Raw genomic sequence first — 11,940 nt, 5'->3', positions numbered from 1 at the left:
AGGATTGTCTATTATGTACTTTGTGTTCTTCTCATTATTTAGTATTGGTCCCCATTGTTTATTCTTGTTAGCCACTTTGTTGAGCATCTTCAGTTGTATTGATTATTTATTGTCTTCAGTTTGTTTCTTAGATTGCTTTTGGTGCATCTGTTACATTACTATTATGCTTATAATATTCCTTCCCCGTGTACAGCTTCTGTCAGTGATGTCCCCATGTTCAGTTCTTGTGTTGTTTTGCTGGTCAGGGGTCCAAGTGCCTTCCTATGTCTCATTATTAGATTTCGTATTCCCAGGTGTCTCCCCTTTACCCTTGTTTATTTATTCCCTCAGTTTGCCTCGGCTCTTTGTCACATCATCCTGTTTCCTGTGTTCAGCCTATAGCTTGAGTGTTTCTGTGTTTTGTTTTGTTTTACCATCAATAAAGGTTTACTTTCTTTTGTTACTCATTTGGGAAGAATCTGCATTTTGAGTCCTTGGTCTTCACGTAACCTGACCCATCCATCTTTGATATACAGTTTGTGAGTAAGCAGCTTAATTCTACATTTCTGTTGTCATCATTAACATCAGTTTACATGTGGGATGACTAATTCTGTCACTATTAAAACATCTGAATAAACCTTAGTTGATAAAGCTTATAATTAAAAATGGCAACAGAATAATTTTTTCTTCAAAATGTTTCTCCACTTCAGCGTTAACTTGTTTTGCATTTGAACTTTCATCCCAGCGTTTTATCACAGCAGAGGAAATTTCAAAGTGTGAGCCAAATTCCCTCCTAACACAGCCATTTGTACCAGAGCTCTGCTCTAGCTGAAGCCCAGTTTTTATTTTGCAGAAACAGAAGGTCGACAGCGAAGTCACGTCCCAGACTCCTACATGCAGGAACGATGATGCCTTCAGAGGGTTATAGTTGAACGTGGATGGAAGTTAGCCAGGTACATCGTGGGGAAAACCGGCAGAGAAAACTCCACGGAAAAGCCTGCTGCCAAATTCCTGTCAAACCCTGAAACCGATAACCGCTGTTGGAAAATAAAGAAGCAGGCTTCCTGATTCTCTCATCCAGTTTTGGCATTTCTAGACAGAACTGAGTCTCTGGTGGCGTTGTACACAGAGCAGAGCCTTCGTTAATCTTTGGTGACTTCAATGTTATCTCCAGCTAGCTGGGCGGGGCTTTCGGGGGGGCAGGGTGGGAACATTTCCTGCGGGGAATTTCTCATTTTGTGTTTGTACTGCTGCACTATTCAGAGTGCAAATGCACCCTCATTAGCAAAGCTGCCAAAGAACACCTAACCATCGCACAATCAACTGAATTATGTTATCATCATTATTGGATTTTTTTGTCAGGCACATGTCCAAAACTGAAGAGGGTGAAAGTTTGACCTGGCATTCAGGGCCATTATGGACAGAAATCAGATGTGATCTCTGTTTCTGTTTGCAGCTCTGACTGATAACTCCTCTTAATTAGTCTTCCTTTCTCTGTTTCTTTGGTTCCTTTGTCTCCTTCCTGACTGCTGACGTTTGCCCTTCAGCTGCCTCCATTTTCACTTTTCCATTAAAATTGAACAGAAAACGTAAATGAAGTTCAGATAATTTTGACACTAAATGGCAGCTAAATTGGATTAAACATTATCATCCAAACACTTTGAAAGACTGAAGATAGAATGTAAGGCTCACTTAATATGATCTTTGACGGAACAAAGAATGGTGCTCTGTGTGTGATGAGTGTTCATGCATCTTTGTCATGCATGCAGCTCCAGTCGTGGTTGTTAATATAAAACACGGGAAGGTTTTAAATAATGAGATTAATGTATGGGAAAGACTGCTCTGAATGGAGTCTACTGTTGGCTCTGCGTGATGTCATAAAGAGTCAATATCTTTAAATCGTCATGTCTGGGACAAAAGCCCCACCCACTTGCCGTTCAAACTCTTCTGTTTATGAATGGTGTCTAGTAGTAACCTAGCTTTATTAATAACAAATGAACTTTCGCCTAAAAGGCAAATCGCTCTGACTGTGTTGTCTTTATTGTCATTTCTTGTATGATGTGCCTTAGATACAATGACATTCCAGCTGAAGCACACACAAAACTGTCCAGTTTGACCTGATAAAACTTGACTTTAATATTCATTTGAAACATCCCCGTGGGACCGGCCTCGTCTCTCGGGCTTCAAACAGGCAGCAGAGGAGGAGGAGAGGCTGACGAGTGTGAAAGGGAAAAGGATGGACACCGGTCAAAGCGTGGGGAGGTGTGAAAGGTGCAACAGGAGGGAGTGAGGCGAGGAAAAGTAAATGCACAGAGTGCATTACAGAGTGCAAAATGTCACATTGAATTTCTGCTTTATTAAAAAGAAGTATAAGGGAGAGAAATAAGAAAATAGAGAAAGATGGAGAGTTAAAGAAGACTGAGTCAAATCCGGGGAAACATAAAAATAAACTCTAGATATTTAGGAGGATGTTTCACTTTAATACTAGACAGGATCCACTGATATACAAAAATCTCCAATATGATGCTTCTTTGTTTTCAAATTGAGTCCAGAGTGAATGTAAGACAGCAGACGGAGCATAAACAGGAAGTTGTAATCTGGTTTCAGGTGTAGCTGCAGTGATGTTAGCCAGATGTCTCCGAGCTAATCTGGGCAAAATCAGTCAGTGAAATTCAATAAAAACTGATCTGGGAAGCATCCAGCCTGACAAGCTTCAGCCTGGTTTGTCATTGTATTTACATCTTTAGACCCAGTTTCAGGTAAAGTGTTTCCTCTCAGATTTCACCTCTGCATGGAGTTAATATGAATATTTGTATTTTATAGTTGGAGAATGTTTGGATGATATGCCCTACATGTAAGAGACCGTGTATTGTTATCATAGTGTGCTGGCTGCTGACGGTCTATTATGTATAGAGGGCGAGGGCACGGCTTTCACACAGGCTGAATCTCAGTGAACCCTAGCCGAAGAATTCTTCATGTTCTCTTTTCTTAGATGTGATCCTGACAATGCGATGGCTCCTTAAAAATACTCTGCTTTGAAAGTCATTTGCATGATTTTAGCATAATACCTAAGAAGTGACATGAAATGACGTGTATGTCTTCACTCTGAAAAAAAAAATCTTGGATTTATGAATATGCAAATAGTTTCCATTTCAGCTCTTTAGATGTGTACACAAATCTAACCACTGATTAAGTGAATAAACTTCCCCAAACGTACACCGGCTTCCAGTTTCTGCGTCACTCCTGGGCAGGCTGAGACCCCAGCAGTGTTTGGGATGCAGTTAAATTCTCTAAGATATGCACATGCTGTCCTTTGGCTTCGTGCTGTGATTGTTCACGTTTAAATGGCAGTCACAGCAGCTACAGTCACCCAGTATATCCATATATTCTTCATAGTTTGATTTTGATCATTCCTTTTACTTCACCCTGATTTAAAGTGTTTATTAACCCTAGAACACTATCGCTATAAATAGTAACACCATCACTAATGCCGGGTGATTTTTACCCGATATAATATAACCAACAAAAAGTACTTGTCATCAAAATATATAAAAATATGACAACACATGAAAAATTAGAGTGGTCTTCTTTTATTTTCAACTGTGCCATGTCTAACAAAATGAAAAAAAAAGTGTCATGGGGGGACCCTAAAAATGCTCCAACATTACTGAAAAATTAGGAATTTGAGAACAGACAGATTCCTAAACAAAAAATAAAAAAATAAAAACTGGACACTGGAAAGCTGGTCTTTGGTCCACCCATTCTTGGGACATTTGAGACCTCCCTGGTGAAGGCACAGTCTCCTTGACATGCTAACAGCTGCAGGAGAGAGAAACAAAAAAATTGCATTTTTTGAGTGGGTAAAAATGACCAGTTGACTAAAATATTTTTTTCACCATATGGATTCCCTTGGAAATCACCACTTTGTGATATTTATTCTTAACCACTGCACTAAATAAGGATAACATGCAAATTCCAGGACCACTCTTACTTACCTATTCCTGACATGCAGTCCGCACACGCAGGGTAGTAATGGCGTGAACACACTTCCTGTCCAAGCCTCACCTCACCAGCACACCTCACCAAGGGACTACCACTGGTCCTGCTTCACCTGCAAGAGTGACACGTGTATGGATGTCGAGCACGCTACAGGTAAGGACTGTTGACATGAGAGATTTGAAGAGGGGAGCCTCTCCTCTACCAATGGTTTGATGAGTGCCAGTGCCAAAGCCTGTATATAAGGCCTCCTCTGCATTTGGTTGTCACCTCTTTATTGTAGTCTCATTGCGAATGATCCACGAGTTCATCACACCAACACTGATCACGCCATCTCTTGGTTTTTCTTTCAGAGCCATAGTGAACACACATCTAAATGGTAAATTGACTGATTCTTATACAGTGGGGCAAAAAAGTATTTAGTCAGCCACCGATTGTGCAAGTTCCCCCACCTAAAATGATGACAGAGGTCAGTAATTTGCACCAGAGGTACACTTCAACTGTGAGAGACAGAATGTGAAAAAAAAAATCCATGAATCCACATGGTAGGATTTGTAAAGAATTTATTCGTAAATCAGGGTGGAAAATAAGTATTTGGTCAATAACAAAAATACAACTCAATACTTTGTAACATAACCTTTGTTGGCAATAACAGAGGTCAAACGTTTACTATAGGTCTTTACCAGGTTTGCACACACAGTAGCTGGTATTTTGGCCCATTCCTCCATGCAGATCTTCTCGAGAGCAGTGATGTTTCGGGGCTGTCGCCGAGCAACACTGACTTTCAACTCCCGCCACAGATTTTCTATGGGGTTGAGGTCTGGAGACTGGCTAGGCCACTCCAGGACTTTCAAATGCTTCTTACGGAGCCACTCCTTTGTTGCCCGGGCGGTGTGTTTTGGATCATTGTCATGTTGGAAGACCCAGCCTTGTTTCATCTTCAAAGTTCTCACTGATGGAAGGAGGTTTTGGCTCAAAATCTCACGATACATGGCCCCATTCATTCTGTCCTTAACACGGATCAGTCGTCCTGTCCCCTTGGCAGAAAAACAGCCCCATAGCATGATGTTTCCACCCCCATGCTTCACAGTAGGTATGGTGTTCTTGGGATGCAACTCAGTATTCTTCTTCCTCCAAACACGACGAGTTGAGTTTATACCAAAAAGTTCTACTTTGGTTTCATCTGACCACATGACATTCTCCCAATCCTCTGCTGTATCATCCATGTGCTCTCTGGCAAACTTCAGACGGGCCTGGACATGCACTGGCTTCAGCAGCGGAACACGTCTGGCACTGCGGGATTTGATTCCCTGCCGTTGTAGTGTGTTACTGATGGTGATCTTTGTTACTTTGGTCCCAGCTCTCTGCAGGTCATTCACCAGGTCCCCCCGTGTGGTTCTGGGATCTTTGCTCACCGTTCTCATGATCATTTTGACCCCACGGGATGAGATCTTGCGTGGAGCCCCAGATCGAGGGAGATTATCAGTGGTCTTGTATGTCTTCCATTTTCTGATGATTGCTCCCACAGTTGATTTTTTCACACCAAGCTGCTTGCCTATTGTAGATTCACTCTTCCCAGTCTGGTGCAGGTCTACAATACTTTTCCTGGTGTCCTTCGAAAGCTCTTTGGTCTTGGCCATGGCGGAGTTTGGAGTCTGACTGTTTGAGGCTGTGGACAGGTGTCTTTTATACAGATGATGAGTTCAAACAGGTGCCATTCATACAGGTAACGAGTGGGGGACAGAAAAGCTTCTTACAGAAGACGTTACAGGTCTGTGAGAGCCAGAGATTTTCCTTGTTTGAGGTGACCAAATACTTATTTTCCACCCTAATTTACGAATAAATTCTTTACAAATCCTACCATGTGAATTCATGGATTTTTTTTTCACATTCTGTCTCTCACAGTTGAAGTGTACCTCTGGCGCAAATTACTGACCTCTATCATCATTTTAAGTGGGGGAACTTGCACAATCGGTGGCTGACTAAATACTTTTTTGCCCCACTGTATAGCACTTTTCCACTCTCCCAGAGTACTCAAAGTGCTCTATGCCACATTCATCCAATCACACAAGCACTTTCTTCTATACTTAGTGCTTCCTAACTACATTCAGGCTCCGATGGATGCATCAGAGAGCAACTTGAGGTTAGTATTTTGCCCAAGGATACTTGACATGCAGACTGGAGGAGCCAGGGATCGAACCACTAACCTTCCAATCAGCAGGTGACCTGCTCTACCTCCTGAGCTATAGCCACCCAAAGTATCAACAACTCCCTTTGTTTGGTTGTCAAATTCAATCACTTCAGGCTTGCGAGTGGGGCCTATGCCTGGATAACAGGAGTGTGCATGGATAACAGTAGCAGGACAACCTTCTTTTTTGAAGCTTTGTCAGGGAGGAAGGACACCAAGGTTATTTCTTTGGTGAATGCACTGGAGCCTGGCATGAGATTTTCTTTACCTTTTATCTCCCTTCTGTTTGCTTTTACTGTGCCCACAAGGGTCATGCCACTGTTCTGCAGCAGATCGGTCGCTAACAGTAATCAGCTAACCATTTCCAACTTAAACAAATTTACCTATATGTTACTCATTAGCTGGGATGCCAGAGACACTAAGCCTGCGAAAGGATGACAACTGTAGTTCACACGGGACAGTAAATATGGTGAGCCTGAATGTTGTCACCCTTGAAATGCGCCGGATTTTATACACTAACACGATCACTGGCTGAAATCCACCCAAACACATGCCTGTAGGAAAAATCGGGCTTTGGGGTAGGGAAACACCAAAGGCTTCAAAGACGTCAAAGACAATATTTGAAGCACATGACACTCAGACAAATGCAACATATTGAAAATCATTTGCTCAGGTGAAAATCACTCGGTGACAGTGTTCCAGGGTTAAATGTATTTTAAAACATCTGCCCCTGTTTCTTCTTTCCTTTTACAGTGTACACTGTTTAGAAACGTACTGAATAAACTGGTGAAGATAAATTAATTTTTTGCCCTTGGTGCATTTTTGATGCATTTTTTTTGCCATCTAAGATAAAAAATAATGTCACCTGATGTGACACTCCCTCCTTCTCTTCTCTCCTCTCTGCTGTCATCCCATTTTTCCTCTTCTACACCACGCCTCCATCTCCCTTCCATTATGTCGTCTTTCTTGGTGGCAGAGGTGGAGAACTGGATGATGCTGGCAGAGGAAGATGGACAGGCCAACATGCTGCCAGTTGTCACCCTTTAGAGTCCCGCTCCATCTTAGTTCTGCAAATCAATGAGTGGCATAATGAAATCCAAGGGCTGCCTCACTGTGACACACTGAGAGAAGGATAACGACCTGCCAATGAGGCGACAGATCTGGAGAGATTCTAGATATGAAGGTGATGATGTGAAAGCCTGATGCTGATTGTTACAGTAAACACTCCTTACTCTGATCAGATTTAAGTGAGGTGATTGATCAAAAGCTGCAACGATGAGGTCCCACACACGAATGATAATGAATCTGTTCCAGTATATAGATATGTGTATTTTTCAGCTCCTGTTTCAGCTCAACAGATTATTGACGCAAAATGTTGTCTGCTGTAGCAGAAATCAGTCTTCAATAATCAGCCTGTTCCTGGCCCAGAGTTTTATTTACTTCAGCAAACAAAAAAAGAAGAAACCAGTTTTTTTAAATAGAAAAACTGGCAGAACAACAGCAAGATTTCACAAGACAGATGTAAAAACACACCCGAACACCCAAACTGTAGCTGCTTATTGTTAATATTAACTATCAAACCTTAATATTTATTTTTGTACTGGTTTGTTGACTTTCAAATTCTGAGAAAGAAACAAAAGAAGGTGCTTTGTGGATTTTTCTCTTTTCATTGCAGCCTTGAATATATAAGTCCTTATATGCGTACTGAAGAGCATTAACCAACAAAAGACTTTGCTTGATGGTCTGGCTGCTTGAAATCTTTAACCACTAGCTTAAAAATGTGATTATATTTTTTTTCACCAACACTAACTTCAAGAAGTGTAGAGGATGGTTTAACTTTTTTAGGTACTAACTAATGATTAGTTCGTACAAGGCCACAACTACTTTCTCTTCTCCTCCCCTCCCTCTTTCTATCCCTCTTTTTTTTTTTAAAACAATTTTGTGTTCAGGGGCATCAGGAAAAGCTAAACCTTAAACCTTGAGGCATTTCCTGGCAAAAAAATCCCAAATATGTGTCTTTATACTGGATAAACTCATTAAAACTTTCAGTGTCATTCAGAGATAAGACCAAACCAGCGCACCTAAGAGAGAAAAAAGAGGAAAGCTGTTTTTATATATTTTAGTACGTGCGGATTTCTTTGCAGAAGCTTCCAGCAGCAGCACAGTTTAATTTTTTCCAAACTGTTCCTGTGGGGATGGTACAGCAGCCGTAAAGCTGGAAGGCCATAAAACCTGGGAAAGGACATTTCTGTAATTCACTGGAATGTTACGATTCCCAGTTGAATCCGAGGAAATTTTGTTTAAGGGCTGTGGCTGCAAAGGTGTCCTCGCTTTCTGATTTACTCCCATTCATTTATCCTGTTTGTCTTTAGGTTGAATAAAGAAGAACTTTGATGGCAGCAAAATTTAATATGATGACTGAATCTCCTACTTGCCTCAGAATCAATAACAGCTTTTATTTTTTGATCGGCACCATAGACCCGCGTTACAAAGCCCAGCATCTTGTCTCGATACTTTCCTGGTGTTAGGGGTGTGGCTGCTTTAGACTGAACCAATCAGTGTTTGCTAGACCTTACCTCTTTTTTTTTGTGTTTGTGCTGTTGATACATTTTTTGGAGGATTTTTAATGGAATTGTCTCATAAGCAATGTGACCTACTGCATGATGCAACCATCCAAGAAGTTTGGATTGGTCATAATAACCAGTTGAAATTTTCTTAGTCTCTTGCTAAGCACTAATAGGCAGGTAGGTTGTGTCTCAAGGCAGCTGTTGTTTACACCTGATTTGGTGCTATACAGATAAAACAGATTTGAACTGAAAGGTATCCATGTCTGTGGATTGAATTAATCCACCTTAAAGAAGCAGCTTGACCACCACCCACTTCCTCTACCTCATCCGAGGGAACACAGAGGCATTCCCAGGCAAGCGAAGAAACATGTCTACATGTTCTGGGTCTATCCAGAGCCTCCTCCCAGGAGGACATGTCCAGTAAACCTCACCTAGGAGCTACCCACGTTCACGTTTCTGCTCGGGTCTCTCTTCACAAGATCTGGTTTCTGTGGCTTCTCCTCTGTCCATCTCAAACGGGCCAAAAAGCCAGTCAGCCATTTGTTCCTTTCATTTTTGAATAGGTGTGTTTAAGACGTACAGCGTTAACTGCTTTTAGATGTTTTGCCAATAGCTCCCGATTTATATGGATCTGTAAAAAGCTAAAAATCGCATTACTGGTGGTTCTTGGATGTTGGAAGGCTCGTGTTTTTATGTTACACCAGGGTTTACCCTACTTGCAAAGCCTACTCACTTTGTGAGTTAGGCTTTGTGTTGAAGGAACAAGGTGATACCAACTGTCTTTATGAACTGCAGCTATTAGCAGCACTGTGTGGCATCTGTCTCTAAACCCCCTGCTCAACTGAAAACATGCCGAGACACCATGAGTGTTTGCAGGAAGCTTAGTAAGTCAACTGGGCAAACAGTGTTTAAATGACACTGGATTTGACCCATCTGTTGAACAGACTCAGATAAGCAGAGTCTGAACTCGGAGCCACAGATGGATTTCACCTTCCCAAACAGGTTTTTCTTCTTATCTCTGCCATCTCTTGAGTTTTCAGGGTTTTTATAACCTTTACAGACAATACACCTCAATGACAGGCACATTTATCCAGAATGATAGCTGCTGAGTTACAATGATATCGGTCACCTTGTTTGCTTGTTTGTTTGTCTTTTGCCGCAGCATTTTTGCATTTTCAGTAATTAGAGGCGTGCAGTTCACATCTCTCTTTCGCTCGTCTTATACTTTTTTTTAAAGCAGTAGAAAGTGAGAGAGTAGGCCTGTTTTAGTTAACCTGAACCATGTTTGTGTTTCTTTTCTTTTGAGATGAATCCAATTGAGACAAAAGCCTTGTATTGGCACCCCCTACTCCTCCAAACCCACCCAATCCCAGTACTATATTTCACCACTAGATAAAAAATCAACCTCTGTGTGCGTTTGAGAGTGTGCACATTAAAAGGCATTCTGCCTCGTCGTCTGTCTTTCCTCCTGTCTTTCAGGTGGAGGGTGTCCTTGCAGAGCTGAGGACAACTCACTCTTTAGCGTCTTCATAAATCTTCAGGTAAAACTGAGCTCAATTAGCAGCGACGCCATCCTCCGAAATGTCATCCCCTTTTTTTGCTGCCAGACAATTACTGTTAAATACCTTTTATTGTTGTTTGTGTGTATGAGAGCCAATTCTCATTTAGAATTCAGCGGCTAAAGTTCAGACAGTGTCATTAAATAGAGCTCAGGTAATTAGCCCTCTACCTACTACGAACTAATTAATGTGAAAGAAATGCTGGTGTTTTTAAAAAGGCCTGAGCTGAGGTCAAATATTTGTTTCTAAAAGATTGTCTGGTTTAGTGACATCTTGTTAAAAATGAAAGTAAACAACCACAATAAAACAAATTACCAAATATAAAATTATTATTTTGAAAATGTCTCAAAATTAAGAATTTATAAATAGCTGGACTGCATTTGACTTCCACCTGATCCTCCAAGCACCAGAACCCGACAGCTTCTGCTGCAGGTGTTTGCCCACCAGAGGCTGGGTCCCACGTGCTAAGGCCTCCCGAGGCCTGGTTCCAGGATGGAGCACTTGTTTCTCTGTCCTACGCAAGGTGGCGTGGTACTTGTGCTCCTCATCCCAGGAGTCTTTAGAACTGCAGTTAGTCTGAACTAACTCAGGAGCACTTTTCCTTGGGAGACCCTAGGAACTCAGACTTCTCTGCTTCGTCCTCACTTTAAGGAGAGAAGGGAGCATGAGGACAAAGCTGTTGACTAACAAGTTGATCAATGCTTCTCTCTTCACCTGTGGGCATGAGCCGTGAGCAGTGACTGGAATAATATGTTTGCAGATGCAAGCGGTGGTGATAAGATTCACTGAAATGGTGGTGGACTACACCATAGGTGGTTCTCAGAGTAGAGCCATTGCACCTTGATTTCGAAAGAATCTAGATGAAACAGTATCTGATTATGATGCCTCCTGGATAGCTCCTAGGTGATGATAGTCAGACATTCCAATTGGCAGAAGGGTGAGAGAGACCCAGGAAACACTGGAGAGAGGGTCTCTCAGGAGGTTTCCAGAGCTTGAAAAGGTGGCGACAGACACCCAGACCGGTTTGGTACTCTGGGTTTAGAGTGGATCAAAGTTAAAACCAAATTATGTCTTTTGATCAATGATCCATTAATTTTCTTAACCACTTATCTTTTCAGGGTTGTAAGCAAACTGGAGCCTATCACAGCTGACACTGGATGAGAGGCAGGGCGCTCCCTGGAGGCTCCTAACACCGAGAGACAGTCACCCGTTCCCGCGGACATTCACGCACGTACAGTCGGGTCTTTGGACTGTACGATGGAGGCAGCCAGAGGGAGAACATGAAGACTTTTAATGCTGCAGCAGGCGAGTATATTTTAGACAAAGTTAAACTTACAAAACCATCCAACAAATTTTCAATTAACTGGAACACAGTCAGTTAAACAGACCTTCATCCATCCTTAGAGACGGAGCTAGCTGATACAAATCACTCTGCAGTTCCAGGAGTCTTTAAATGTGGTGGCATTTAAATTACACCAAATTGAAAAACGAGTGAGAACTCAGTGAGGAGTTATTATTTGGACCATCAGATTTCAAGAGAGTCAAAGTTCACGCTCCTGCTCTATAGGCAGGATGTATAATCCTCTGGAAATACTGAAATTAGATGCATGAATGTAACACTGACATTCTTGTGTTGGCAAAATCTCTTGTC

General features: G+C 41.8%; 1 long non-coding RNA gene across 1 annotated transcript; it reads left to right on the top strand.

The window, feature by feature from the left end:
- The first annotated feature begins 3,699 nt into the window (after positions 1-3,699).
- Positions 3,700-11,620, top strand: LOC120740555. Its single transcript, XR_005697405.1, has 3 exons — positions 3,700-3,835; positions 11,334-11,342; positions 11,610-11,620. It is a non-coding gene; the product is annotated as an uncharacterized LOC120740555 (long non-coding RNA).
- Positions 11,621-11,940: the final 320 nt, after the last annotated feature.

The sequence above is a fragment of the Simochromis diagramma genome, unplaced genomic scaffold (genome assembly GCF_900408965.1).
Source record: "Simochromis diagramma unplaced genomic scaffold, fSimDia1.1 OVJJ01000433.1, whole genome shotgun sequence".
NCBI lineage: Eukaryota > Metazoa > Chordata > Actinopteri > Cichliformes > Cichlidae > Simochromis > Simochromis diagramma.
This window is presented reverse-complemented; position numbering and strand designations above follow the sequence as displayed.